This window comes from Balaenoptera borealis (assembly GCF_965194805.1).
Source record: "Balaenoptera borealis genome assembly, chromosome: 3".
NCBI classification, from domain to species: domain Eukaryota; kingdom Metazoa; phylum Chordata; class Mammalia; order Artiodactyla; family Balaenopteridae; genus Balaenoptera; species Balaenoptera borealis.
Window position 1 is genome coordinate 46,333,536 of NC_138866.1, and position 16,154 is coordinate 46,349,689.

Genomic DNA, 16,154 nt, shown 5'->3' on the forward strand with positions numbered 1-16,154 from the left:
TCAGGGAGGCTTGGGATGGCCCCCATCAGCTGAAATGCTCCATTTTCTCCTCATCTGTATCAGATCCTCTGTAAGGATAATCCTAGTCCTTGCTGCCGTAAAGGCAGTGGAAAGGAAGCAATGACAGTGACGGGGGTGGGTGTTTCCACTGTGCTGGTCTTTGATAAATCCATTGAGAACAGGAGGCAGGTCCATGCTACAGCATAGACAGTGTTCCCCAAAACGTGGCCCTTGAACGACCTGCATCAGCATCACCTGAAAAGCCTTTAAAATGCATATTTCCAGGCCCTAGGCCAAATCCTCAGAATCAGTATCTCTGGGAGTGGGCCTGGGAACATACATTTTCACAGATTCCCCAAGGGATTTTGATACACTGGGAACTCCTGTCTTAGGGACTTGAATTACCTGTTCCCCTTGTAGTTGCAATTGTTTCCCATGCTTCTGAAGATGAGGCAACGGGGGAGGGGTGAGAGGGTGGTGGAGGAAGGGACAGACTAGACCCATCAGAATGGTGACTGTGGTCATCAAATGTAGGGCTTCGAGAGGGGCTGTAGGGAAGAGATTCCACACTGGTGGCCTGCATGTATATTTTATTTGGACTACATGGCACTTAATATTTTAAAAAGTAGGAATGCCTTTGTGTGAGGGCATGCCTTCTCCAGTGCCCAGCAGCCCCATCCCTGCCTGCTCACCACTTGCCTCTGAAGGCACTTGATCATCAACTAGTGGGGGGGGGGTGTGAAGATTTAACATTAACTGGCCTATGGTCTCCTTGTCTTTAAATCATGAAATATAAACTTGTTCATAAAAGTTGGCCCTCAAGAGAATAACAGGCTTTTTTCTTTGATTTGTCTTTAAGCCAAAGTTACCTTTGTTTTCCCAACTTGCTGGAAGGCACCAATGAAAAAGTACCTAGCAAAGTGTTTTTGTGCAGTGCATGCCTCGATAAATAATTTTTGCATGAACAAAAGAGTAATGTGATACAGCTGACGATTGAGTTTAGGACTGTTTTCTCTTAATCCTCCCATCCCCTGAGCCCTTCTAAACTGCAGTTTTCCCCACCACAAAATGGCAGAGGAGGATTCCTATGACCTGGATCTTTTCATTCACCTGTTTTGGGTAGGACAGGTGCAGCCCAGATTTTTCTCTGTCCTTGTATCAAATCCTCTGTGAAATAAAGGCACAGCTTTCAGGTCTGTCAGAGAGGGCTTTATATACTGTTCATTCCTGAATGTTTTCATGAAAACATTTTAATTTGTGGCAAATCTGTTTGTTTGTTGTGTTTGTCAAGTTAATGTAAACTGTAGTCCATTAGGCCTGAGATGAGTCTACTAAATATTTTCAGATGTTTTTTATTTCCCTAGCTAAGAGATGGATTTGAACCAGAGCTCAGGGGTGAAAGGGCAATGTGTAATATACTGAGACATGAAGTTCGACATATGAAATAAAATAATGTAATGTTTTTAATATTTAAGATGAAAAAAGCAGCAACGAAACACTGGAAGGAGGAAAACATGAATACCTGTATATTTTAATTTTAAATGCCTGCAGATGTTGAATTTTAATCAGAGCATGTCAGATTCTGACTCTGACAAAGGCAAAAATGTGAGATCTGTTTTCTTGAATTGCTTCCACATTTCATGCTTCAGATTTTTATTACATATAGCACTGCATCATCATATATTTATGTAAAGTGCCAGCATCCATTGACTTAGCATGTGCCTGATGGTTAACATATAAAACAGTATGCAATGAAGGAAAGGCCCCTTCTCTCTCTCCCCGGCATAGCTTCTCTCTGTGACCTTGTGGTAAGGAAGGCATTTAACCCCTCTGTGCTTCAGTTTCCATAATCTCAAAATAGGAACCACCACTCTTGTTTCTTCCTAAGCTCCATGGGTACAGTGAGGCTTATGTGAAATAGTAATTGATCTATGTTCTTACTGCATAATAACAATAACAATATCATATATATGTATATGTGTGTATATATATTTACTTAGATTGAAAGAGAAAAAGAAAACTAGTGAAAATTAGATGGATATGTATTAAAATCTAAAATAAAGGTACTTTTAGATTTTATGCATATTTGTGAAATATTTTTCTCTATTTTTTGCATCGTATTTCCTAAAGCAGTGTGAAAGCCAATGACCTTAAATTTCACACTGTAATTCTACTACTGAAAACAATGGATTTACAAGTACACAATATAGTTCAAAGAAATATCTATAAGTTCCCACTATATTTTTCTCTGAACAGTTTGAAATGTATAGGATAAGGAAAGGATAACCAGTTGATTTGATTGAAGATTTCAATGTAAGATCAATCCTCATCTGGCTTCTTGCTCGTAGGGTCTTTTAGGTTAAATGACTCTATATTCCTGGTCCTTTTAAATCTTTCTTCATCTGGTCTCTTTTGCCTTCTAAGGGGATCTGTGCTGACTTGTTGGAAATAGTCATGGGGCTTCTGAGAACAGTGAAGTCGAGTATTAAGTGTTAAATTATCTGTGGTGTGGGCCCTTTCTTGTTATTCTTAAATGTTCAGAGAGGTCGCTATGTGCACAAATGTTTAGGGAGAAAGATGAAGGGTGGTATTTTCATGTCTAGAATGATGTGGTATAGAACATGTGTAACATATTCAGAACAACAAGACAGTCCATCTGCTGTACTAAGTTAGGGGAAACAGGACTCACAGCCAACAGAGAAGGGGAAACTACAGGAGTCTCTATCCAACCATCCCCTCTACCAAATTACCAACAGATTATGTATATTTTTATATACAGTTTATATTTAATTTTAGTTTTAAGCAACTGCATTTATTTGACTCTTTGAAGATTTTTAACTGTATTGCAATGGAGAGTTTTTTCACCGGAAATTCTTCTTAAGAATATTTCAGGCATATACCCTGAGAAAACCATAATTCAAAAAGAGTCATGTACCACAATGTTCATTTCAGCTCTATTTACAATAGCCAGGTCATGGAAGCAACCTAAGTGTCCATCGACAGATGAATGGATAAAGAAGATGTGGCACATATATACAATGGAATATTACTCAGCCATAAGAGGAAATGAAATTGAGTTATTTGTAGTGAGGTGGATGGACCTAGAGACTGTCATACAGAATGAAGTAAGTCAGAAAGAGAAAAACAAATACCGTATGTTAACACATATATATGGAATCTAAAAAAAAAAAAAAAAGGTTCTGGGGAACCTAGGGTCAGGACAGGAATAAAGACGCAGACATAGAGAATGGACATGAAGACACAGGGAGGAGGAAGGGTAAGCTGGGACGAAGTGAGAGAGTGGCATGGACATATATACACTACCAAATGTAAAATAGGTAGCTAATGGGAAGCAGCCGCATAGCACAGGGAGATAAGCTCCGTGCTTTGTGTCCACCTAGAGGGGTGGGATAGGGAGGCAGAGAGGGAGAAGCAAGAGGAAGGAGATATGGGGATATATGTATACGTATAGCTGATTCACTTTGTTATAAAGCAGAAACTAACACACCATTGTAAAGCAATTATACTCCAATAAAGATGTTAAAAAAAAAAAATTTCAGGAGAAAAGCGGTCAGAGTGAGAAACAAAGCCCATGTCCCAGGACCTCTGTGCACTTTCCCTGTGGGAAAAACAGAGGACCAGGCAAGGACTTTGGATGCCCGGGTGCTCCTGGAGGGACCTGCACAGCTGCAAGGTAGGAGAGGTCACGCTGGTCCTTTCCGCCTGGACGGCAGGGCACGAGAATGGTGGCGTGGAGAGAGTAGTGTGCGGATGAAAGATGGAGAAAAGTTCTTGTAGCTGTTGTGAGTGGAAGGTTTAGAGAGAAAATTCTGTGTCAGACTTCTGAAACAGGAGTTTCAGAAGCTTATCTGTGAAGAACTTTGTGAAACCTCCAGCCCCACCATCTAAGAAAAGCTACAGTAAAGATACATGCTGTTCTCCAAGAGTTGGTTATCATGTTTCTGAGATTATTTCTTGGTCTCTGGATTGTGATACACACAGTCAGATGGGTCCATCAAATGGCATGCACCATCAAGGCTCAGCTCCTGCCTTCATCAAGCCTCCTTGATTCTTCTGATGTAAAATTAATTTCATCTTTATCTCTGTTCCCTTAACCCTTTTCATCTGCATTCTTGTGTGTCACGGTAATATAGGATCCTAGGTTGAAACGTACTTGAGAGGTAATAAGTCCAAGCTCTCAACTTGCATCTAATGATCTCTTCATTCACTCATTCATTCATTCATTCATCTAGTATTGGCTCTCTGGCCACTAAAACACAGTAGACATGTCATGTAAGAAAATTACTTGCCGAGAGCTTTTGCAGAAAAGCCACACCTTTGTGAAGATGGAGACCAAAGAATTCCACTCTCGGCTGGCCCCTAAGCACCCCAGGTCTATCCTTTTACACGTCGTTGTTCGGCTTACTCTTCCTTTCTCCATAGGGGCTAATCCAGACTTTCATTACTTTCCTCAGAATTTCTATTCCCATCCCCACTGCCATATTGTATTTTAAGTTTGAATAGTAACCCTTTGTGATTTAAATATTTGAGTAAATGACCCTGGGCAATTTTTTTTTTAAATGAACTCTTGTTCCTTTTATTATTTATTTTTTATTTTTTATTTTTTTAAAATTTTATTTATTTATTTTTGGCTGTGTTGGGTCTTCGTTTCTGTGCGAGGGCTTTTCTCTAGTTGCGGCAAGCGGGGACCACTCTTCATCGCCATGCGCGGGCCTCTCACTATCACGGCCTCTCTTGTTGCGGAGCACAGGCTCCAGACGCGCAGGCTCAGTAGTTGTGGCTCACGGGCCTAGTTGCTCCGCGGCATGTGGGATCTTCCCAGACCAGGGCTCGAACCCGTGTCCCCTGCATTGGCAGGCAGATTCTCAACCACTGCGCCAGCAGGGAAGCCCACCTGGGCAATTTTACATTGATGTTATTATGTAGCCACATCATTTCACAGGTGAAAAAAACCCTGAAGGTTAAAGGAATTACATGAGGTACAGGGTCACATGGCTGGTTTAGGGGTGGACCCTGCAGTAGGCTCCAGTAGAATAGACAAGTAGAATCTCTTGCCAATCTTCTGTCCATTAAGCCATTCTGATTGAGTAAATGTGCCCCACTTTAAAACACTGCCGTAGAAAACATCAACTTTCTGTAATAGATTTTAAGGGCTGTTACTAATTTAGAGTTTACACACTCACTAAGGACTGCTTCTGTCTATGCCCCTCTGCCTTTCCCCATGCAATTCGTTTGTAAATATAAATGTTAAATGTTTATGATGCTCTTAGGCTTAAAAGTGGAGAACAAACAAAGATATAGAAATTAATATACAGAAAGACTCTTAAGCACTAACAGAAAATATCTTCTACCTTAAGGACCAATTTTTCTATCCTATTTCTGAATTTCACATCACAATTCCTGAAATTCTACTAAAGTTTCTATTACATGAAATAGTATGTTTAAAAGCAAATCTGGGGCCATCCCCTTTCAGTCAAGATGGAATATCAGGGACTAGTTTTACTGTCCTCCCTGAAGCAACCAAAAACTGGACACAAATAAAGGGCGAAAACATAACATCATATGCTTGGGATTCCTTCCTAAATCACTCATAGCTTTCACCATGTTTGTTTCAGTGTCAGAGATAATTACATGATCTTTTTCTCAACTGATTGTTTCACTCTATAAATATTTCTTCAATCAGATTCACTAAGTTTGCTGTGTGACACCCAGAAATCTCTTGGCAGCCAAGTAAAGCAGATGCGGAGTTGAATTCATCATTAATCTCCGGGTCTGTCACACTTAAAAAAAGACTTGTGGTACTGTCTGCATGTCCTAAAACTGATAAACAAAATTATACAGAAGTGTCACATTTATTAATATTACTAACTTTTTTGTGCACAGAAGCATGCTATACAAACTTTTTCCCCAATAACTTGTTTTCTATAAATAACTATTTCCTAGAATGCATAATTTGGGTAAATCTCAATATTCTGTTACCTTCAGCTATTAAAAATGGTTAGTAGAGCACAGAGCAGTTTGGTTGTTCTTTGAAGAAGCTTCTTTCCTTGGCTCACAACTGCGGCTCTTCGTTGGGCAGCAGAAGCCGTGCGGTGGTCAAAGTGGCCTAAGACTTCGGTGTTGGATGCTAACCAAGAGGACTGCTTGCAGATCCTCGGGCAGGAAAGCGCCTGCAAGGAGCTGGCCACTAAGACTGCTGGAAAAGAGCCCCCTCTGTCGGCGGGGTGAGAAAACCTCACCGCGACAGGCCCAGATCAGTTACCAGAAATCAACTGAGCTTCTGATCTGGAAGCTGATTTTCCAGAGGTGGATAAGGAAGATTGCCCAGGATTTCAAAACTGACTGGAGGTTTCAGAGTGCTGCCACTGGCGTGCTTCAGGAAGCTAGTGAAGCATACCTGGTGGGCTTACTTGAAGGTCCTAATCTGTGTGCCATCCATGCTAAGAGAATCACCATCAGGCCCAAAGACATCCAGCTGGCTCGCTGGATGTGGGGAGAGAGAGCTTAAGTGAAGGCATTTTTTTTTTTCATGGTGTTTGCATTCTGTAAAATACTTTGGTTTAATTTGTGACTTTTTTGTAAGAAATTGCTTATAATATGTTGCATTTGTACTGAAGTTATTCCATCTTTCACACAGGATGAATGTGAAAAGTGTTCACAGACCTCAGTGATGTGAGCGCTACTTAGGAGTGATGTGAGCGCTACTTAGGAGTGACAAGTTGCTAACACCAGAAGGGATGGTGATATTTCTTGCTTCTCATGATGCATGTTCCTCTGTCTGTGGGTGACTTGTTGGGTAGCTGTTAAGGTACTAGAATTGATAAATGTGTACAGGGTCCTTTGGCAGTAAAACTGATTATGACTTGAAAAAAATCTTGAAAAATGATTAGTAAATTATTTCAAAAATAGTTTTCCTTATAAAGATAGCATCCAGAGAGTCAAAAAATAAGGAATTATTATTATTTTTTATTAAATTTATTTATTTATTTATTTTTGGCTGCATTAGGTCTTCGTTGCCGCACATGGGCTTTCGCTAGTTGCGGCAAGCGGGGGCTACTCTTCGTTGCGATGCGCGGGCTTCTCATTGCGGTGGCTTCTCTTGTTGCGCGGAGCACGGGCTCTGGGCGCGTGGGCTTCAGTAGTTGTGGCTCGTGGGCTCTAGAGCATGGGCTCAATAGTTGTGGCACATGGGCTTACTTGCTCCGTGGCATGTGGGATCTTCCTGGACCAGGGCTTGAACCAGTGTCCCCTGCATTGGCAGGCGGATTCTTAACCACTGTGCCATCAGGGAAGTCCCAAGGAATTATCTTCTTAAAGCATTCTTTTAAAAAATTTTACCAGTGGGGAAAATTATATGATTGGAATAACTCATTTTTCACTGATGTTTTCTTCTTTATTTCGTATTTTCCATACTCTTCTTAGATCTAGTATCAAAGTCGATTTATAGTTTATAAGGTTGTTATTTTAGAGTTTGTCTTCCTCATGACTTTTAAAAAACTTTTTATCATGGAATAATTATAGGGTCACAAGAAATTGCAAAGATAGTACAGAGAGTTCCCCTGTACCCCTGTATTGTATAGCACAATATCAGAAACAGGAATTTGGCACTGATACATGTAAGTTTAGTTCTGGGCATTTTATCCCATGCGTAGATTTGTATAACTACCACCACAATCAGCTATTACACCATAATAGAGATCTCATCACATCCACTTTCCTCCTCTCCCTCTACCATTCCTAACCCAGACCACCACTCATTGTTTTTCCATCTCTATAATTTTGTCATTTTGAGAATGTTATATACATAGAATCATATAATATGTAATCTTTTGAGATTGTCTTTTTTCACTCAGCACGATGACCTTGAGATCCATCCATGTTGTTGCACGTATCAGTAGTTTGTTCCTTTTTATTACTGAATAGTATTCCATTCTCCGTGGTGGAGATGTATTACAGTTTGTTTAACCCTCCATCTACTGGAGGATATTTTGACTATTACAAGTAAATATGCTATGAACAATCATATATAGATTTTGGTGCAGACGTAAGTTTTTATTTCTCTGGAATAAATGCTCAGGAGTGAAATTTCTGACTTATATGGGAAGTATATGTTTAATTTTTAAAGAAATTTCCAAACTATTTCCCACCAGAAATGTATGGGAGATCTACTTTCTCTACATCCTTGCCAGCATTTGGCATTGTTATTATTTTTAATTTTAGCTGTTCTAATAGATGTGTAGTGATAGCTCATCATGAGCTTAATTTTTATTTCCCTAATGGCTAGTAATGAACATTTTTCATGTATGTACTCACCATTCCTGTATCCTATTTGGTTAAATGTCTCTTTATGACTTTTGCCCATTTTCTAATTGGTTTGTTTTTATATTATTGAGTTTGGGAATTCTTCTTATATTCTAATCCTCTGTCAGATATATTATTTGCGTATTTTCCCCTAGTCTGTAGCTTGTCTTTTTACCTTCTTAACAGGATCTTTTGGAGAACAAATATTTCAGTTTTGATGAAGTCAAATTTACTGATTTTTTCTTTAAAGGATCATGCTGTTGGTATTATGTCTAAGAACTCTTCATCAAATCCTTGGTCAAGAAGATTTTTTTCCTGTTATCGTCGAAAAATGTTATAGTTTTATGTTTAAATCTATGATCGATTTTGAGTTAATTTTCATGTAATGTTTGAGGTTTAGGTCAATAATCATTTCTTTGCCTAGAGATATTCAATTGCCCTAGCACCATTTTTTGAAATGACGGTCATTCCTTCATTGAATTGCTTTTACACCGTTGTCAAAAATCAGTTAGCTATTCTTATAGAAGTCTATTTCTGGGTTCTCTATTCTGTTCCATTGACCTATGTGTCTGTCCTTCTTTCAATACCACATAGTGTTGGTTATTATAGTTACATAATAAGTCTTGAAATCGGGTAAAATGATTCTTTTCTCTTTATTCTTCTTTTGCAAAATCGTTTTAGCTATTAAGTTCCTTTGCCTTTCTATATAAATTTCAGAATAATATTGTCTATATCAATAATTTTTTTGGCTGGGATTTGCATAGTAATTGCATTAAACCTCTATATTAACTTGGGGAGAATTGACATCTTTACTATATTGATTTTTCCAATCCACAAACAAGGAATGTTTCTCCAATTATTTAGATCTTCTTCGATTTCTCTCATCACCATTTTATAGTTTTCAGTGTATAAGTCTTATACCTATTCTGTTAGATTTAGAAACCTAGAGATTTATTTTGAGTGATTACAAATGGTATTATATTTTTAATTTTGGTGTCCATTGCTGATATATAGAAATACAATTAATATTTGTTTATCTTGTATCTTGTCTCCTTTTTGAACTTACTCATTAGTCATAGGAGTATTTTTTTAAAAAGCTTCTTTTGAATTTTCTATGTAGACAATCTTGTGTTCTGGAAATAAGAGCAGTATTATTTTTCCCTTTTAGATCGGTGTGCCTTTTATTTCTCTTTATTGCCTATTGCACGGGAAAGAACTTCTAGCACTATGTTGAATAAGAGTCATTAGAGCAGACATCCTTCCTTCATTCCCAGTCTCAGGAGGAAAGCATTCAGTCTTGCACCATTAAGTATAATGTATTAATAGCTGTAGGTTTTTGGTAGATGCTCTTTCTCAAATTGAGGATGTTCCCTCTATTCTTATTTTTCTGAAAAATTTTATCATGAATAGGTGAACTTGAATTTGTCAAATGCTTTTTCTGCATTGACTGATATTATCATGGGAGTTTCCTTCTTTAGCCTGTTAATACGACGGATTATACTAATAGATTTTCAAACATTGAACCAGCCTTGCATTCCTGGATAAATCCCATTTGGTGTTGGTGTATAATTCTTTTCATATGTTGTTCAATTCTCTTTGCTAATATTTTAAGAACTTTGGCATCTATACTCAAGAGGGATATTGGTCTGTAGTTTTGTATTTGTTTCTGGACCATCTTTGTGTGGTTTTGGAACCAAGGTAATACAGAATTCATTGAATGAATTCAGAAGAGCTCCTCTTCTTTTATTTTCTGGAAGAAATTGTGTAGAATTGATATTAACTATTATTTACACATTGAATAGAATTCTCCTATGAAACCCTCTGGACCTGGAGATTTCCTTTTTGGGAGTTTTAAAGTTATGAACTCAATTTCTTTAAAAATTATAGGTTTATTCAAATTATCTATTTCCTGTTGGCAAGTTATGATAATTTGTACTTTTCTAGCAATTGGCACATTTTATCTAAATTTTTTTGTATAGAGTTGTTAACAGTATTCCCTTATCAGCGTCTATAGTGATGACTTCTATTTCATTTCTGAGCTTTGTAAATATGTCTTCTCTCTCCCTGTTTTGTTTTTTCTTTGTCAATCTTACTAGTGGTGTATCTATTTTATTATCTTTTTAAAGAAATAGCTCTTTGATTTACTGATTTTTCACCATTGTTTTTCTTCTTTCAATTTCATTGATTTCTTTTGTTATCCTTCTAATTTCCTCCTTCTTAAACTTCAATGCCTCTCAAATTTCTGTTGTCATATTTTTTGCTCTCTACTGTCCTTTTCCCTTTTAATTTTTTTCACCTCTTTTGCTTTGCTTTCTTTTAGATGACTGAATATTTTTTCTCAATCCTTTTCTCTTTACTAATTTGGAGAAGATATTTTGTATTTCTATCCTTTAATCAGCTACCCCAGAAATTTTTAACCTTCACTTTTAACTTATGAAAGACTTAATTTAGTCAATGCCTTTATTATCCTTCTGAATAATACAAGAATCTTGTAATACTTTATCTCTGGTGATATTTTATCTTCCAACAATAAATACTATTGTAATAATATATTTTAGTGCCATCTTTTTTATAACCTGCATGATACTATTTCTATTATTTTATATTCCCAATGTTTGTTTCAGTTTACACATATATTTAAGACTTTCTTTGCTATTTATTTTTTCTTGCACCTAAAGCCTTCTATCTAGGAGTATTGTCATTCTGCTTGGGCTACATCTTTAGAAATTCCTCTAATTAGGGAATGTTGATATCAAACTCTCTCAGTTTTAATCTTTGACTATTCATTTATTTTATCCTCATCTTGAAAGATAATTTCACTGGAAATAAAATTTTTAGTTGAAATTTATTTTTTCAGTATTTTGAATATATTCAATTTATGACTTCCATTCCTGTTGAGAAGTTATTTGTCAGTCTATTAATTATTTCTTTGAAAGAACTTGGTGCTTTTCCCTGGCTACTTTTAAGACTTCTTGTATGATAGAGCTATCATTAATATCTATGTGCCTAACAATATAGTCTCAAAGTATACCAAGCAACAAATGACAGAACGCCAGAAAGAAATCAATGAGCATTTTTAGCTGGAAGTTTTAATATATACTTTTCAGGAAATGATAGATCAAGGCAGATAAAATATAAGCACAGCTTTTTGAAAGCCAAAAAACAAAAATACAATTAGTAAGTGTGAGCTACTATATTATATTATATTATATTATATTATATATTATATATATATGGAATTCTATCCCAGCAAATGGAGACTAGTTGTTTTCAAGCATACATGTAGCATTTATAGAAGTAAACTTTGTATTAAACCATTGAAAAGCCTCAATAAATCAGTATCATACAGACTATATTCTCAAAATACACTGCAGTACAATGAAAAATTAGCAACAAAAGACTAGTTTAAAACCCCCTTAAGTTTCAAAAGTAAATAACAGAAAACTAACTTTTGGGAAAGGGGAATGTAGTCCTTTTCTGTCTTCCTGCTTGTAGTTTATCCTTTCCTTACAAGATTTCTCATCCCTACATGGTCCAGCCAAGGGGGAAAGAGCACAGTCTTAAATAGCAAGTGCTGTGATCATTGGCATGAGACTGTCTGAGTGACAGATAATAAAAATTAGGATAACAATCCTCTACAGTTTGCTTGGGTCAATGTTGGCTTATATTTATTGTACCAGAATAATTATTAATAGCTTCCATTTTCACTCTCAAAAATGTTCTAGTTTGGTCACCCTAAGTAAATCTGACTCGTTTTTTTGACCCTTTTGCTCGTTCTTTGGAGATTCCCACCACTGAGGACCACGTGTAATTCTATTTGGGATGGTTATTCACAACTACTTCCACAGCTTCTAGGAATCCAACTTTCTGTCTTCAGTTTTTTGGTGCTCAGTCCCTCTGTCCCTCTAGATACTTTTATTTTAAGGGACCCAAGGCAACCCTTTGTTAGCCTGCTCTCACATGTGATTCACCTCTAGTCCCTAAGAAATACTCATGCATCTTTTTCCCTAACAAACTCTAGGACTACAGACTAATTCCAAGGCAACTATCTCCATCCCATTGCTACAGGGTGTTTTAACACTCTTAGTGTGTGCTAGTGACCAGTCCTCTGTGTTCCCCAAAGATAAAGAATATATTCAGAGGTCTTTGAGCGAGCCCATGGAAGCCCATCCTCACAAGACTGGAGGTGACGGAGTGGCACTTCCTAACTCTCCTGCTTTGGGGGAGGGGAGCCCAGCAGCAGCTCTTTACAGTGTCATCTTCCTGAAAACCCCCTTCACTATCCTGACCCCTTCATGTTCTCAATGTGAATGAAGGGTCCTTTGGCAAATGACCTAGAATTGTAAACCTGGTACTTGACTATTTCATTTCTAAAATCAGAAATTATGGAGGCTTGTCTCATACTCATTCTGAATCTATCCTATTGATGCCTGACTCAAACTAATACACTGAGACCATCATTTTAGCAGCCTGTTACCTACAATATGTTTCTCATGAAAAAAAGAATATTTGTTTTAACAAAACAGGGTCATCCTATACATACTTCTTTAGGCTCTGCTTTTTACAATTAATAACATTTCCCAAACAAATACCCAAATCAATACAAACCTTTATCCAATATGTACTCTCACTCTTCTAAAAGAGTAACTTAATCAATTCAAAAGTAATAATAACATTTTTTCTCTTTAGCAAGAACCCTACTGAGACTCAATGAAGTCACACAGGAGAATTTCATGTAGGTCCATGTCTCTGGTACATTTCACACAGAGGATGCCTCAAAAACCAGCATTTCATTTCCATCACTGAGGCGATGGTAGTGGTGTGGTTGTTATTTTGCTTCACCCAGAGGAGCCAGCTGCTTTGCTCTGATTCCCCCGGCTACTGGCTTCGTGCTATGCTGAAATGTTCAGGGGTGGGACAGGGGAGAGGTTTGGGAAAAGAGGGCAGTGGGAATCAACAAGCAACGGTACATAGCTTTGTCACTCTTAGAAGATGATTTGAAATTTTTACTTCAGAATAAAACCACACCTGTTTCTATTAAGAAGGAAACTGAGACTTAATGAACAAAATCTTGACCTGCTAAACCACCTAACGGAATTTTTTGTTATTTTCTTGCTGACTTGTTCTCTCTTGCCACCGTCAACCACCGTGTGGACACTGTGTTTTAAAAGAATACCTATCAGGTTTCACATTCTAAAACCAAGTTAGAGAGGTGTGCTTTGGAAATTTCAAAATAAAGACTTAAAACTGATGCCAAATCAACCACAGACAAGACCGTATTTAGTTACATTAGATCACCTTGCCCACCCCACCCTATCGTGCACACATCCCAGATGTCACTTACATTCTGTTTCCTCATTCTGTCTTATTTCCTAGCAACGATCTGCTCCAAAACCATGCCTAAAAGCCACCCTCCATGACAAAAAGCCTGCCTTTTAAAAACTTATTTTACTTCCTCATTTTACAGTACCAATTATGTATACCACTCAGAAATGTCTTGTGGAGTTTTCTTTCTCTTGGCTCATTAGGTCTAGAAATCAAAGTTTGTATATTCTTACCTTTATTGTTAACTTTCCATCTTCCCAATTCCCTTCATGAGACTTTTTGTCTCACGTCCTGTGTTCCTTTCTGAAACCAGATTTGCCCCGCCTTCCAGGGCTCTCTGAAGGCCTTTCTATCAAGCTCGCTTTGCTTGTATAACATACGTGTATGAGCTGGTGAGTTATGCAGTTATGAATCAACCCCGTGTTTTCACCAATAGCTAATTTCATCTATTTCTAGTCATCCTCCTCGTGTGCTGGCTCTCTGTAAGGGACCAAGACAAGCTGCGAAGTGAAGGGATTGGGACCATATGGAACCAGATCCCGCTCTATATTGCAGCCGAATGTCAGGGTGTCCTGGCCAGCTGAGAAGAGGCTCATGCAGCTTATTACTTCTGTAGATTATAGATTAGCCAGAAGTATTCTCCTGTCTGATAGGCCCATGAACTGCTGAGTTGAGCCCAAATTCCTCAATAAGGTTTTTTGTTTGTTTGTTTCTGCTTTTTTTTTTTTTTTTGGTGTATCAGAAAATCATTTAGTTTGACATTCACCTAAAGTATTTAGAAACTTAGAGCGTGGAAAATACTGAATGCCAGTCAGTATGTGTGCTTTTAACATAGGCTTGTGTTGCTGCTGTGCTTTAATAATTTTGCAAATCGCTGGCTTTGCCTCTTTGAGAAAAAGGAAAAAATGAAGTTGTGATTGGTGACCAGGTACTTTATACAAGATTCTAGTGCTTTTTAAAAGTGGGTTCCTTGTATGACTAGTTTCTCATGATACTCATTGGCATTATATTGAAAATTGATTTTGTGGTCACATCAGTTTGGGAAACACTTTTTAATATAAGTTAAAATAAGTTTAAAAAAATACTAATATTCATTGGATTGTGGTGGTTGGTGTATATGTGGGGATGCTGGGGGGAAATACATATTAGTTCTCAATCTCCTTGAACTTTTTTCTCCAAAAAGCCTTCTGGGGGATTAGCATTCCTGGGAACATACTTTGGGAAACTCTAGCTTGCACTGTGCTCAAGGGTACCAAAAATGTGAGAATAAATATGCTTAAGTAAGTGAGAAGTACTACACCCTAACGATATTAGATTTAGAGCATTTTTGAATGTCCTTGTTGTTAACTTTTACTGTATATTGTTTTCCTAAGAATTCAGATTTCAAGATCTTTATCACTGTTTCCCTCTCTATGTTTGGGTGTGCATTGGAGGTGTTCCCTTGAAAACACAGAGCAGGTGAATAGTTTCATTTCCCAGAGACAGGCTCTGTGTTCCTCGCAGTGGAAGGCGAGCCACTCCCCACCTCTCAGGTCCTCTTAGGCAGGGGTGGGCATTAGTACCCCTACGATTTAGCCCTCAGGCCTGGAAATTCTGATTCAGTAGGGGTGGGGTGGGGCCCGGGCACATGGATTTTACAAAGCTTTTACGTGTGCTTTGTGTGTGAACTCGTCTCTGTCGAGGTATTTGACAACTTATTAAGTTAAATTAATTGGGTACTCTTAGCTCACTGAAAGGTGTTATTTACACTTTTTGGCAAATAAATTTCTATAATAATGTAATGTAAGGGCATTTAGAACTAGTCAGTCATATTCCTTTAGACACTTTCGGGGGGGTAGTTTTCCATGTCGTAATATTTCTTTTTCCCTCTCAATCTTTCACTGCTGCCTTCCGGGATCAGTCTGCCTCTGTTCATTTCCCCGATTGAGTGAGTGTGTGTGTGTGTGTGTGTGTGTGTGTGTGTGTGTGTGTGTGTGTGTGTGTGTGTGTGTGTGTGTGTGTGTGTGTGTGTGTGTGTGTGTGTGCGCGCGCGCGCGCATGCGCATACGCACGCACCCCTGCCTGCCTTTTGTCTCCGTGTGGCTTTGCCTCCTGCTGCCGCGTGCATGTGGAGTCTCCATCAGCTCAGCTGGGCTCCTCTCAGCTTCCTGCAGTTTACACAGGTGTCTGGCTCTGGGGGCAGCGTGGTCTGTTTCCTCCAGTCCTTGCAGGCCTCTCTGGCATGCATCGCCTCCTCCAGCCCATGCATTCTGTCTGTCTTTCTTCTGTCCCACAAGGACGGGAATGCCAAAGGCTGGGCCAGACAGACGCTTTGGAATCCTGATAATGGTTGTGCCCATGGGGAGCAAGCTCCATGGCACTTTCCACAGCAGGGACAGGCGGAAGGGCTTGATTGTTTTAAAAAGGCTCCTTGTCACCCAACCCTATCTCCCCTTCTCCATCTCTCCCCTTGCCCCCTTTCCTATTTCCTCATTTCCAGACAACTTCCTCCTTCATTTTGTTGCATT

The 16,154-nt window shown here is 38.4% G+C and overlaps 1 pseudogene across 1 annotated transcript; it reads left to right on the top strand.

Moving 5' to 3' along the window:
• Positions 1–3,456: 3,456 nt before the first annotated feature.
• Positions 3,457–6,694, top strand: LOC309626192 (histone H3.3A pseudogene; annotated as a pseudogene). Its single transcript has one exon. The product of its transcript is annotated as a histone H3.3A pseudogene (transcript).
• Positions 6,695–16,154: the final 9,460 nt, after the last annotated feature.